The sequence below is a fragment of the Tenebrio molitor genome, chromosome 8, assembly GCF_963966145.1.
Source record: "Tenebrio molitor chromosome 8, icTenMoli1.1, whole genome shotgun sequence".
Classification (NCBI taxonomy): domain Eukaryota; kingdom Metazoa; phylum Arthropoda; class Insecta; order Coleoptera; family Tenebrionidae; genus Tenebrio; species Tenebrio molitor.
In genome coordinates this window covers 19,165,753-19,178,892 of record NC_091053.1, presented here as the reverse complement: position 1 = coordinate 19,178,892, position 13,140 = coordinate 19,165,753, and the positions used below count along the sequence as shown (strand labels likewise).

Below are 13,140 nucleotides of genomic sequence, written 5' to 3'. Positions count from 1 at the left end.
ACCATTCAAACCTTGTGCAAATGCCTTTTTTTTCTCTCTTGTTGTGTTTCAAGGTCGCGCCAAGTCTTAGTATAACTAAAGGGTAAGGAAAATTTTCATTCAATATGGAAATTAATTATTGCCTTAAGAAAGGCAAAGACAAAGGCAACCTGTATTTACCTCCTTTTGTGGTCACGCTCTTTTGTCGCCGCGCTCTTATGTCGCCGCGCTTTTATGTCGCCGCGCTCTTATGTCGCCGCGCTCTTATGTCGCACGCTCTTTTGTCGCGCGCTCTTTTTGCGGCGCGCTTTTGTCGCGATACCATGCACAACTGTGTCTCGAAATGAATGGTGGACATTTTGAGCATCTCCTTTAATTCTTCTTTCTTTGAGTTTTGTTTGTGTTTCGTTTTGTTATTATTTGCTTTCGTTCTATTAAACTCGCTTCTTTTTAGAACCACCATTTGTTGTTTGCTTTACGACTTCCGCCCAATAATAAATTTGTATTAATAGTTGCGGGCTATACGATGACAACTTTTATTAAATTTATTGACATTACTCTTAACCTACATTTTTTTGACAGTGCAATAATGTGCTAAATTTGACAATAAAATACAGTCGACCAGATATTTTGAGTAGAATGATAACATTTTTGGAAACCAAGCAACGCCCTCATTCATTCTGTTCTCCCTAGTTTTTCCGAGCTTGACTAACGGGATTGGTGGATTTGATATGCTTCTAAGTCGATTAAAAAAGCAGATAAGAAAAAAGAATCAGTCTTTCCAGTAATGTTATTGCTGTCGGCACAAGTCAGTTTCCTCTGGGGCGTGAGTTGTGCCACAGCCTGTAGAGTAATTTTTTTTATATGACAGAAAAATGATGTCAAAAATTTAATGATCGCAATAGTACCATCGGTGGACAGCTGGGACAAGATGACAATTGTATAAAGTCAAAAATTACAAAATTTGTATCGGTTAAATTTGTTTTTTTACGAAAAGGTTATAAAAATTATGACGGGGTGAATGACATTTATTTATCAAAACCATCAAGTAAAAGTTTACTTTGTTTTATATTGAATGATATTGTTTGTTTTCCCAATAAAATAGTTGGTAATTATTCACAGAATCGGTTTTTTGGTGGTCAAAACAAGTAGGTAACAAAAGAACATTGAAACTTGACGGACAAATTGGATGTTATTTTAATTTTACGAGAGAGTGATGTCAATGTGACAATAAAGTCCATTCAAAAATCAAAAAACCACCACCTGTTGCTTTAGGTTGGTAAAATTTAAAAAACCCTAGGTAGATATTTTTTCATACTATGTTGGTAACTATAAATTATGACATTTATTTGATTCAAAATAAAATTCAATTACTTTGAATTTCGTTCATATTGTTTTATTAGCAGCACGTTTCATTTATTTATTGATTCTTATTATTTTTACTTAAACATGCCCGGAAAAACAAGACACTTAATAAACATTTAACCTCGAAATTACAAGTCTCACCAAATTTTACACTAGACAGCGTTGCCGGAAGTAATTATCGAGGAAAATGAGACGTTGGTGGTTTTTTGATTTTTGAATGGATTTTAGTTAATCTGACAATTTGTGACACAGCGAAAGTCCATACACTTGGTCAATATGAGCTAATTGCAGTATCGAGTTTTACTTCAAATTAAAAAATGTGGAAAAATAAAGCGCAATTTCCGAAGAGTTATTTTACCATGTAGCCGAGAATTGGTACCAAGGAGCGTTAAAGAAGAAAAACTTTTAACTCCTAAATCCTTTAATACCCAAAAGTAAACAACTATTTGAAGTTGGAATTAGTAAAAAAAAAAAAGCTAATTGTTTTTTTAGCGAACAGTGGATTGAGCTTCAAAAGATTCTTCAGTAGACACCAGTACGGGGCACGCTGTCTGGTTGTTAAGATTCAAAGTAACAAATTTTCATGTACCTACTAACGTGATCCGTGCTGTAATATTTTGTACAAAACCATTAATTTAAGTAAAAGGATGCGAAAAGCTCCGTCCATAAATTTAAAAGTATAATTAACAAATTTTCATAGTCATTTAATAGTAATAACTACCGTGCGATCAAATAAAAAAAAAATCAGAGTAGGCGAAAATGATGATTTGAACCAATCAAAGCATCAGAATAGCACAATCCAGGTAACTCGATTAATTTTTTAATTGATCGCACGTTACAAGGACCTACATATACGAACTAACTTATTAACAAATTGTACATAAACGCTGTTCAAAAATAAAAAAAAACATTGTGGTGCAAATAACACACATTTTTCAAGACATTTCCTATTACAGTTGGTTGCAAAAAAAACGGGAACTGTCAAAATAAAATTGGCACATTTTTACAATTTTTCCATAGTGTGAAATCTTCTTACGAGAAATAGGTTAGAATTAACGTGAAAATTTAATGACATTTAAAAAAATTATTTGATAGGTATTGTCAAGTAGATAATTAATTGAAAAATGGGCAAAACCAAATTTACATTAGGAAAATTTTCGTTTCCCGTTTTTTTTGCAACCCACTGTACCTACTTATTACAATGACAGATAAGTCATTTGCATCACAATGGTTTTTTGATTTTTGAACATCGTTTAATGTATTTGTACTAAACAATTTATAAAAATTAAATTAATGCCACAAAGCGAATGAAAACCAGTGAGCGAAAAACGATGAGCCAAAGTGAAACGAACGAAAGAGAAACCTTCACCAACTAGTAACTATGGATACATACTTACACTCGGGCCAACCAACAGATATAGTAATAAAACCGCCTCCTAGTGCCCGCGTATTTTAAATAGCAGCTTGTTTATTCAAAACGTGCGCAGATTTTCGAAAGCCTGATGTACATCCACAAAAATTACTTGACGGCATCCGGCACCTCATTCGTTAAAACGAAATTCGTTTTAACCTCGCTTCGGGAGTTTGACCACGTGTTTATGTTTGTTTGTTTCCCTTGGCATTTTTCGATTTGTATTACAAAATAGTTTTTTCAAGACTTTTGTTTCTCTATTTGTTAGAAAGTGGTACGTGGTACGCTTTATTGTGAAACAGGCTTCGCCGTATATCGTTCTATGCAACTAGGCCACATCCCTTTTTTTATTAAACTATATCTGTTGGTTGGCCCGAGTGTAGGTACTCACTTTCTAGGGAGGTATCGAACAATATTTTTTTTTAATGGCGCTGTACAGATGGCTTTAGTTAATAATATATTATGTAAATTCTGTATTTTTTATCATATCTATTCGTCAAAATTTCGCATATTAATTTAAATAAAGTCTAAATAATGTACAGGTCATTATAAATGATTGTAGTGATTGTACCATGGTAAGTGGCTGTGAGCTATGCTTTAGGTTGTTACAAACATTTATAATAACCCCGTATGAGCTTCAAAAAAAAAATAGACAACATTTCTAATAAAAAATTTCATTTGCACCTCCCTAGATTGAACTAAACATAACATAAAGAGAAAAAAAATGGTAGGATTAACTTCATAAGTCAGCCGAGGGTTGTCTGTTTTTCAAGAACGAATTGAATAATCATTGTCAGCACCTGGCACCTAAAAAATGAAAACATTCTTACTGATAGAAAATAAACATTAGTGTTCAAAATTTATAGATTTATCAAAACTTATTGTGTTAGAACAATGTAAAAGTACACGTTGATAGTTACAATATTCTTCACATAGATATCTCATCATTATATGTATTATTATAATCTTGAGGGAAATAATAGAAAGTAGCTGACGGTGCTATCAATGAAATTTTAATTAGATCAATCTGCAACCTTTGCTCAAGAAGTTTATGTAAATATGGTAATAACCTAAATTTGTTAAAAATGTTGTTTCACACAGAAAATTAACAGCTTGACTTATTTTTAATAATGGAACAATTTCTGTGCAGATCTGATCTATTTCATGATTAAAACAAATTACGGACTATTACAGAGTCATGAACAATTATTATGAAAAAAAAATTAAAATTGGATTGTCCTGTTTAATATCCCAGGCCAAAGATGGACCTGTTTGTTTATTGGCTTTTTTTGTTAAGGTAGGTAGGTAGTATTCATAGTCGTTCAAGAATTCCAAAGTTATATTGCCTATTGTCCCATTGCTAAAAGGTTAAATACCTTTTAGCAATGGGACAATAGGCAATATAACTTTGGAATTCTTGAACGACTATGAATACTTCATTGCCACAGCAGTGGGTCCTTTACAACTCTATTCGAAAAATCGAACAAATTCGTCTAAGCAAGTCAGTTTTACAGGGTAGTCATTGTTAAAGAAGATTTATAATACCACAAGCCAAAGACTACCAATAAAAGCAATTTTTCCATTAAAATCGATTTAATTCAAAAACTGTCAAACATTTTTCGAAACGGATTCAAAAATGTAAACATTTTGTTTTTAAGTTTTTTATAAATATCTGCTCTTTATAGCTATTAATACAGCATAACAAGAAGATTATGGGATTTATAATATGCGAGGACGTTGCCAGGTGACGAGGCGATTAGCCGAGTCACCTGTACAACGTCCGAGCGTTGTTTAAATCCTATAATATTCCAGTTACATTTTAAGCTTTATCGTATCATTGTATCTAACGTATTATGAGCGCGTAACTAATGTATTATTAAAGGTCATTTTGCCACCGGCAGGCAAAATGAATCACCCTGTAAACTTAAAAATTCAATGAATAACGGTCGAATTTCCAAAGGAATTTCGACCGCTGGGCGGCCGCTAGTTTTTAATCATGGAACAATTTCTGCGCTAGTGTACGGGCGCTTTTTGGGGATATTATTCATCTTAAGTTTTTGTCACCGAGAGTTTTTCTCGTTCAGTATTGTTTTAGAAAGAAAATATGAACTTATTGTAGTTTCAATATGGTTGTAGGTCGTAAAATTTTATTGGATATTATGAGCGATTAACGGGCACAATGGTTGGGTTTGAAAAGGTTGGAAAGCGGCGCGTGCCGTTTGCCGTACAATGCAAATATACCAAATGTACAATACAACCCTGCTTAAAATATTACCTGCTAGTGGTAAACTAGGATTTATAAGCCCCGCAAGATCTTTAACTTAAAGTACCATAAAATTTTACGACCTACAACCAAATTGAAACTACAGTACTGTACTCAATCTTAGCTCTAAAATCATGTCTAAACATACCTATAGTTGAATTTTTTTAATAAACAATTGTCAAAACGTTGTCTTGTTGGTATGAGTTAAACTGTGATTTTCATGATAATACGATTGGTCACATTGAGTGTCAACATTTTTTTATGTAACTGAGCTTGCGCCCTAACGAGCGAGAGTTTATTTCAAATTCGAAAAGGTTTCTCCTGATTTCTCATATAATTTGTTTTGAAAATGAATTCATGGAAGAAAGGTCCGGGAAGTGAAGTGAACATAACCTTACCATGATTTGGTGTCAAATTGTTATACAGCTGGTCCATATGTCCAAATTTTAGGGTGGTACAGTATGGTTTTTTACTTCATTTTGACACTGACAATTGTTTATTAAAAAAATTTCACTATATGTTTCCGCATTTTTATTCTTTTTAGAATCTGCGTCTCTAATAGGTCTATTATTGTATTCAATTTGGAGTCGCTTATAGCTATCTCTTAAAGCACTCGTAGTTTAATAGATCTCTAAGAAAATTTTTATCAATATTTCAGTGTATTATTGTCATTTACACCAAAAAACTTCCAATATTAATGTTCAAACTCTATTTTTTAAAATATGTTGCGGATGTAGTTGCATCCGTTACCTTGAATTACCAATTAATACAAAATTCCGTAGAATTTGAATATTTAATTTTTTTATTTAAAAATTAAAACAAGGGTGCAAATTCTAAAAAATAACATAAAAAAGTCGTTTTATAAGGACATTGGCGCACTCGTCCCATAGAAAACTCCCCTACGGGTCGTTTTCTACACTTGGGACTCGTGCGCCCAATCAACCCTTATAAAACTCGTTCTTTAATATACTATTAGAAGTGCTCGTACTGTGGCGCCCTCATCGGCGAAAATTGGCTCTTTCTCGGAAACATTTTCGCAATGCATCTTTAATGAAATGGTTATTATACAGCAGGTCGTGCTTTTAACAATAGGGCAATAGGCAATATAACTTTAGGATTCTTAAACGACTATAAATAGGTATATCGCCACAAAGACATCGCCTTTAATTTAGCAAGTACTGTAACTTGTTGAAAAATAAACACAAACAAGAAAAACAATTTGTTATTAAAAAAACTCACATAACCAGACCCAGAAGATGAAAAATTCCTTTGAACATCCCTTTGGTAAATTTACCCAGTTCTTCCAGAAAATGTTGTTTAAACTCCTTCATTTTCAATAAAAGATCGCTCCGAAGGTGTTAATTTTCGACTGCAAAGTACAAAGGGTAGGTATTATTGGTTGTTGACATCGATCTTATCCAGATCTAGTCCAGATTTTAGAAATAATTCAACAGCAAAATAATTGCCAGCGTAAACAGCGTAATGAAGAAACGTTACATAGTCAGTAGACATCAACTGGTCGTGTGCTGTAGCATTAAACAGTATCTTCACCAAGTTATCTGATCCTGGACGTGTTACAGCATAATCTAGAGCAGTTTTTTTGGTTCTTATCTAGTCGCGAAGGTAAGACATTTATTTCCGTGCGTTTACAGTAAAAAGTAATAAGCAGAGATCGGATTCAAATAGGCGTTATAGTGGAGCGGGAGCTCGAATAAAAGACGCTTAGTTTTGGAGTAACCCAATCTTGGCGTAGAACTAAATGAGTGATACCTCAAAATGTTCGTCTTGAAGTGCTTAATTTATATCCAAAGTTACGACATCGGCCATTGGTCCTGACAAAAGTTATTGGTAGTAAACGAAAAAAAATATTTTTTTTTTTCTAAAAAGTTAAATTAATTACCTACCTCGCTCTCGCTACAGTTATTGAGATGTTTTTAACACTATTATTTAGTATAGAATGTCTACTTTCCAACGATATACAAAAATGTATGTTAATTCAATTCTAACCGACTCTAATTAATTATAATAAAGACAGGGAGTATGTCGCATAAAATCGATTCAGTTAAAGTGCATCGTTTTTGTTTAATAACTTTTTTATAAGATCGAAATCTGCAAATCGGTACACGTGACAAGAAGCAGAATTTTATAAGGAATATTTTATTCGCTTATGTTATCTACTTATTTTGATAAATAAAGACAGGGGAGCGAAAAAACGGAAGCAACTACACTGGACTCCGCATGTATACCCCTCACCGCACTACCCGCGTTGAAGCCCACATTGTTTAGGAATTACTTGTAGGGCGTGGGTTCAATTGTGCTTGGGAATGAATCCACGAGTGCGTCAGCACGAGTGAGATTCGCAAAAACAATTGAATGAGTGAAACCAGTTTGAAAAATAGTCTACATAATTTGGACTACGAGTTGTATTCGGAAGACTAGTCCATGAACCAATTTGGCAGCAAATCGGAAGAAGAAATTAACGCAGAAATCGAAGAAAATGTTTCCAACAACACAAAAAAGACACGTGAGTCCATTTGGAAGCAATTCTCAAGGCTGCATTCATTTGTTAAAAATTATCGCTGGGATCACTAGTGGTATTACCGATACAATTTCCACGAGTGGGAATATTCGGTCCAATTTTTTAAAACCATGGTAACAAATGTGTAAAATTGTGTTTTTATTGGTCCATTTTTAACAAATGACAGGTGAATGGAATAGTCAGAAAGATGTAACTTATCTGAGTTTGGAAAATGTTCTGTTGATGATTCTTTACAACTGGTGAGAAAATTCATAAATAAATTATATGATTGCGAAAACAAAAGATTCAATTGACAAAAGTAGAATAAAATTAACTATGAATACCAAAAAACCAGCTAGTGAATTGCATTTTATCAACATATTTTAAGGTATTATCAGTAGTAATATAACGAGTGACATGGACATTGCCGATTATATTTCGACTGAATTTTACGAGTTGCTATTTACGCTTCGCTTCGCACTCGTTATATTTCCAAATATCATAGCAACGAGTTAAAATTCAGGAGAAATATAATCCGCACATGTCCATGTCAAGAGTTGTATTTTACATGAGAATTTAACAAACCAGAACCACATACATTTACGAAATGGTATTTATTAACATTAACATATATAGGTATTTATAACATTACGTATTAGCAGTACCATCTATTTGCTTCCATTTTTGCAATTTTTATAATGACAAATTTAAACTGTCAAAAGCGAATTTGTTGATTCGGTGACAATTGAAGAGTTAGATGCAGAATAATCGCCTATTTATTTTGTACCTACAGAATAATCAAAAAAGCTCGCTCGTAATTGGCTGTTATTCAGTCCAGTTCTTAACGTTCATTGGTTCTTGACACGTGCGTTGAATTCTCTATTAGATTTTCTAAAGTATTCTTACAATTTATATTTTTTTATGTAGATCTTATTACCAGTGTTACCTATGGATCAACAGTCACGTTTTTATGGTCGACAAATTAGATGTTTTTCAATATGGATGGGACATTAAAAACGGAATACTTTCACCGATTACTGCGACTCAAGCACCATTTCCCTATGATTTGAGAGAACTCCTAGATTTGCTCTGCACTGAAAAAAAAAATGCGATTCTTCAAAATGTCTGTGTGTCAAAGAAGGGATTTACTGTTCTTCAGCATGTAAATAAATGTTCCCAATTATGTCAGAATATTTGCAACCAAAGTGTGCCCGATGAAAGTGGTGATGAAGACGGTGCTGATTTTTAAATGTATGTTGCACAAACTAAACAAAAAAAAACTATAGGTATATTACAAGTTTCATCAAATGCTAAAATTGAAAAATAAAATGTCTTTTCAAAAGAATAATAAAAGAATCCACGCCCTACAAGTAATTCCTAAACAATGTGGGCTTCAACGCGGGTAGTGCGGTGGGCGCACTCGAATTCCCGTCTGACTTATTACTTGTCATAAAGTAATGCAAGAATTCCCGTCAGGTAATTATCAACTGATATAATCCATAACTTGAGTTCCCGTCAAGGGTAAAAGAGCGCTTTAATCCCTTACTTACCTACCCCTCTAGCCGTTGCCAGGTATAGTGTTCCCATTTATAATTTGGTTTTACTACCAGCCGTGTTGTCAGGGAGTTAAATACTCCGACAATAGGCAACTACGGCTATAAATACTAGGACTGTAAAAGAAGGTCTCTTCTCTGTTGTCTGACCAGGCTACAATATCTTCACGTCTATTGCCGAAACCACAACCCCAGCCCCTAATAATTACCTACAATTGCACTGCCATAAAACCAAATTATAAATGGGAAAACTATACCATTGTTGTTTACCATTACGTGGACCAAAAAAATGTTTAAAATTTTAAAAAGTTACAAATACCGTGTGATCCACAATTAGATAAGAGGCGGCTGTGACTTTGACAGTGTCAGATTTTTCGTATCTTTGCTAAGTCACCTAATAAATGTCAAACAACTGTCACTATTAACCAAATTTTAACGCAAAAATGGTACTTTCGTAACAGTGCTTTCAATAACCAAGATTTTTTTCTGACGGGAATTCGAGTCTAGAATTTTGGGTGTATTTTTGCCTTGACGGGAATTCGTGTGCAGAATTAAAGGGCCTATGTCCAAGCCCAGGTATAAAATATTATTCTGACGGGAACTCGTGTGCACCGAGTGCGGTGAGGGGTATACATGCGGAGTCCAGTGTAGTTGCTTCCGTTTTTTCGCTCCCCTGTCTTTATTTATCAAAATAAATAGATAACATAAGCGAATGAAATATTCCTTATAAAATTCTGCTTCTTGTCACGTGTACCGATTTGCAGATTTCGATCTTATAAAAAAGTTATTAAACAAAAACGATGCACTTTAACTGAATCGATTTTATGCGACATACTCCCTGTCTTTATTATAATTAATTAGAGTCGGTTAGAATTTAATTAACATACATTTTTGTATATCGTTGGAAAGTAGACATTCTATACTAAATAACAGTGTTAAAAACATCTCAATAACTGTAGCGAGAGCGAGGTAGGTAATTAATTAAACTTTTTAGAAAAAAAATATATTTTTTTTTCGTTTACTACCAATAACTTTTGTCAGGACCAATGGCCGATGTCGTAACTTTGGATATAAATTAAGCACTTCAAGACGAACATTTTGAGGTATCACTCATTTAGTTCTACGCGAAGATTGGGTTGGTGAATTTTAGTGGTTATCCGCTCGTCTATTAGGTAGGAAGCGGAGAATCAGTTCCTAATAGATATAATTGCATGCAAAAACACCAACCAAGTAGCCCAAATCAAATCAAATAATAATGGAAACAATATTCAAACCGTAAGACGCCGGTCGAGTCTTGTACTGCTTCAAAAAACAGACAAACCATTATTAAATCGAGAAATTACATGGCCCGACGCCCTGCAAATACTGTGCCGCACGTTCATGAAATCGTCCCCCACTAAAGTCACAGAATAGAGAACGATCAGAAGTGTATCTCCGCGCGGCACCTTTGATCTTTTAGAACCGATTTTCGTGACCTTCGGCCGAGGTGGCCATTTTGCTGGGCTAGAAGACACGCCCGGATTGAACAAAATTATGATTATTTTGGCAGGTCTTCGCCGCACACACTCTCCTTCTACTCTACCTCTACTTCTCCAAGACATTTTGAAGTATTTAAATAAATAAATAAACAAATCAAATGCAGACTGTCAAACGGAAACGATAGCCCCAGAAAATGGCGTCAGAACGATGCGCGACGAGATGCGCGAATTATAGAAAGTGGAGGGAGATTCACTTCTGATTGTTCTCTATTCTGTGCTAAAGTGCGTCTATCGATATTTTGAAATGACTTTTTAAACACTAGTTAACATTTTGGGTCGTTTATGATGCTCTCATTACTAGGGGATTATTTACCTACCCTGTAACAAAAACTCTCGATGGTACCTGCGGATTATTGAGGATCGGTTACTCACTACTTTTACGACAATCTAATTTAGCCGGCAATAAACCACTGAAGGAAGCAAAAGGTCGTTTTAAAATATCGATAGACGCACTTTACTTAAATCGCCTAAATCCGTCCAAACACTGGTAATAAGCAATCTTTTCAGTAAACCGCTACACAATGGAGAGTGGGTTTATTCTATAAAGGCTTGCAAGGAAGAATTTTTCGCAAAATTTCCAATTGGCAACATCGTGGAAGCAAATTTCATTGCACACATTAGAAAGACTGTGAATAGATTTGTGGCACCTGGAAGGGTTGAAAAAGGTAAAGTGTGGGAAGACGGCCAGTGAATGAAGAAATTATTGAAGTTATTACTTCAGGGCAATGTACCACTCTCCACTTGTCAGAAAATTGTTACAAAATACCTGAACTTCTATCCATACAAAATCACAATACAATTTTTTTGGCAAAATATAATTGAATAATTAAAATGACTCTACAAAATATTTAAATTATTTTGACTAACACTTACATGTTACTTCAAGACGTTGAGTCAACGGAGTTTTCGGTAGAAATTATTCTGATATCAATACTGAGCCCTTTGAGTTCGATCCCTAATAAATAAGATATGATATCTTTTCATGTAAACGACGCGCGACGCCGGATGCAAGTGTGATATGATTATTACAAAAGGGTAAAAGATGAAGTATCTACCGTATAATATGTCCCCGGATTGAGTTGACAAGAGGAAAACAATTTTTATTTTACGCGAAAACTTCAGAGGAATAATATTTAGTTATTAAAAAGTCTTCTTCAACACAGAGGAAGACTTAAATTGTCTTAAGAAACAAATACTAGTGGTCTGAGGAGAAAATTTCCTGCAATTTCGTACCCACGAGTTTGTATTCGGCAGGACAATTCATTGAGCGAAGATTGAAAAATTGTATGAAAGAAATACTTGAATAGTAGTTTGTAAGTTAAAAAAGATTGTTATAGCAATTAGTCAATAAATAGTGAGAATCGCCCTCAATTGTCACATGATTTATATTGACAAATCACAACTCCGAATTGTTTGAATAGAAACCAATCACAATTTATAATTATAAACTAGGCAAAAATGAATAGGGAATTCTACACAAGATAAATTTAAAATGTTACAGGTACTTGAAACATTACATTTAATGTGTATATTAATATATTGGTAACACATTTCATTACAAATTTTAAACTGTATTTATAGAAAATTCAAAAAAGGAAAAATTCCCTATTCATTTTTGCCTAGTTTATTTATACAGTGAGCGGCAAAAGTATGGAATAAATTCCTTAAAAATTAAACAAAATTTTTTTCAAAAGAATCTTTGGACAGGTCAATTTTAGTTTATAAAAATACATATTTTAATACAAAATAAAATTCCAAGCGGTCAATTGTTTTCGAGTTATGACGTCATCGATACTTTTTTTAAATGGAAACCCCCTATTTTTTTTCTTGATTCTGATAGCCCTTTTAATTATCTAAACGCCAGTACAAAAATTTTGTTACCTTACATAAGGAAATTTTTGAGAAAAAAAAAAAAAGTTGGAAAAAATAAATTTTATAAAGAACAAAAACAAGTCAAAAACTGTGTTAGTAAGTACTTAAAATTATGGAATTAAATGTTTGAATTGCCATCCCCCAGCTTGTTGACAATAAGCAAGTTTATGAAGAAATTCCCCCTGTTTTAGTTTTATCCCAGCACCCAATCAAAATTAAAATTTCTATACGTTGTGTTTCTGTTAAATGAGTCATTTTCGAAAACGTTTTGTAAAACAAATAACACATACGAATGAAATTGACAGTAACATTTGACTGTTTGATTTACCTACTTGATTTTTTGACTTGTTTTTGTTCGTTATAAAATTTATTTTTTCCAACTTTATTATTTTTTTTCTCAAAAATTTCCTTATGTAAGATAACAAAATTTTTATACTGTCATTTAGACAATTAAAAGGGCTATCAGAATCAGGAAAAAAAATAGGAGGTTTCCATTTAAAAAAAGTATCGATGACGTCATCACTCGAAAACAAATGACTGCTTGGAATTTTCTTTGGTACTAAAACATGTATTCTTATAAACTAAAATTGACCTGTTCAAAGATTTTCTTGAAAAAAATTTTGTTTAATTTTTAAGGAATT

The 13,140-nt window shown here is 33.4% G+C and overlaps 1 long non-coding RNA gene across 1 annotated transcript; it reads right to left on the bottom strand.

Annotated features, from left to right (window-relative positions):
- Window positions 1-1,747: 1,747 nt before the first annotated feature.
- LOC138136713 (uncharacterized) lies at window positions 1,748-11,648 on the bottom strand. The gene is made up of 3 exons (XR_011161400.1): window positions 11,501-11,648; window positions 6,258-6,387; window positions 1,748-3,562 (listed from the first exon to the last, which is right to left on the bottom strand). It is a non-coding gene; the product is annotated as an uncharacterized lncRNA (long non-coding RNA).
- Between the last annotated feature and the right edge of the window lie 1,492 nt (window positions 11,649-13,140).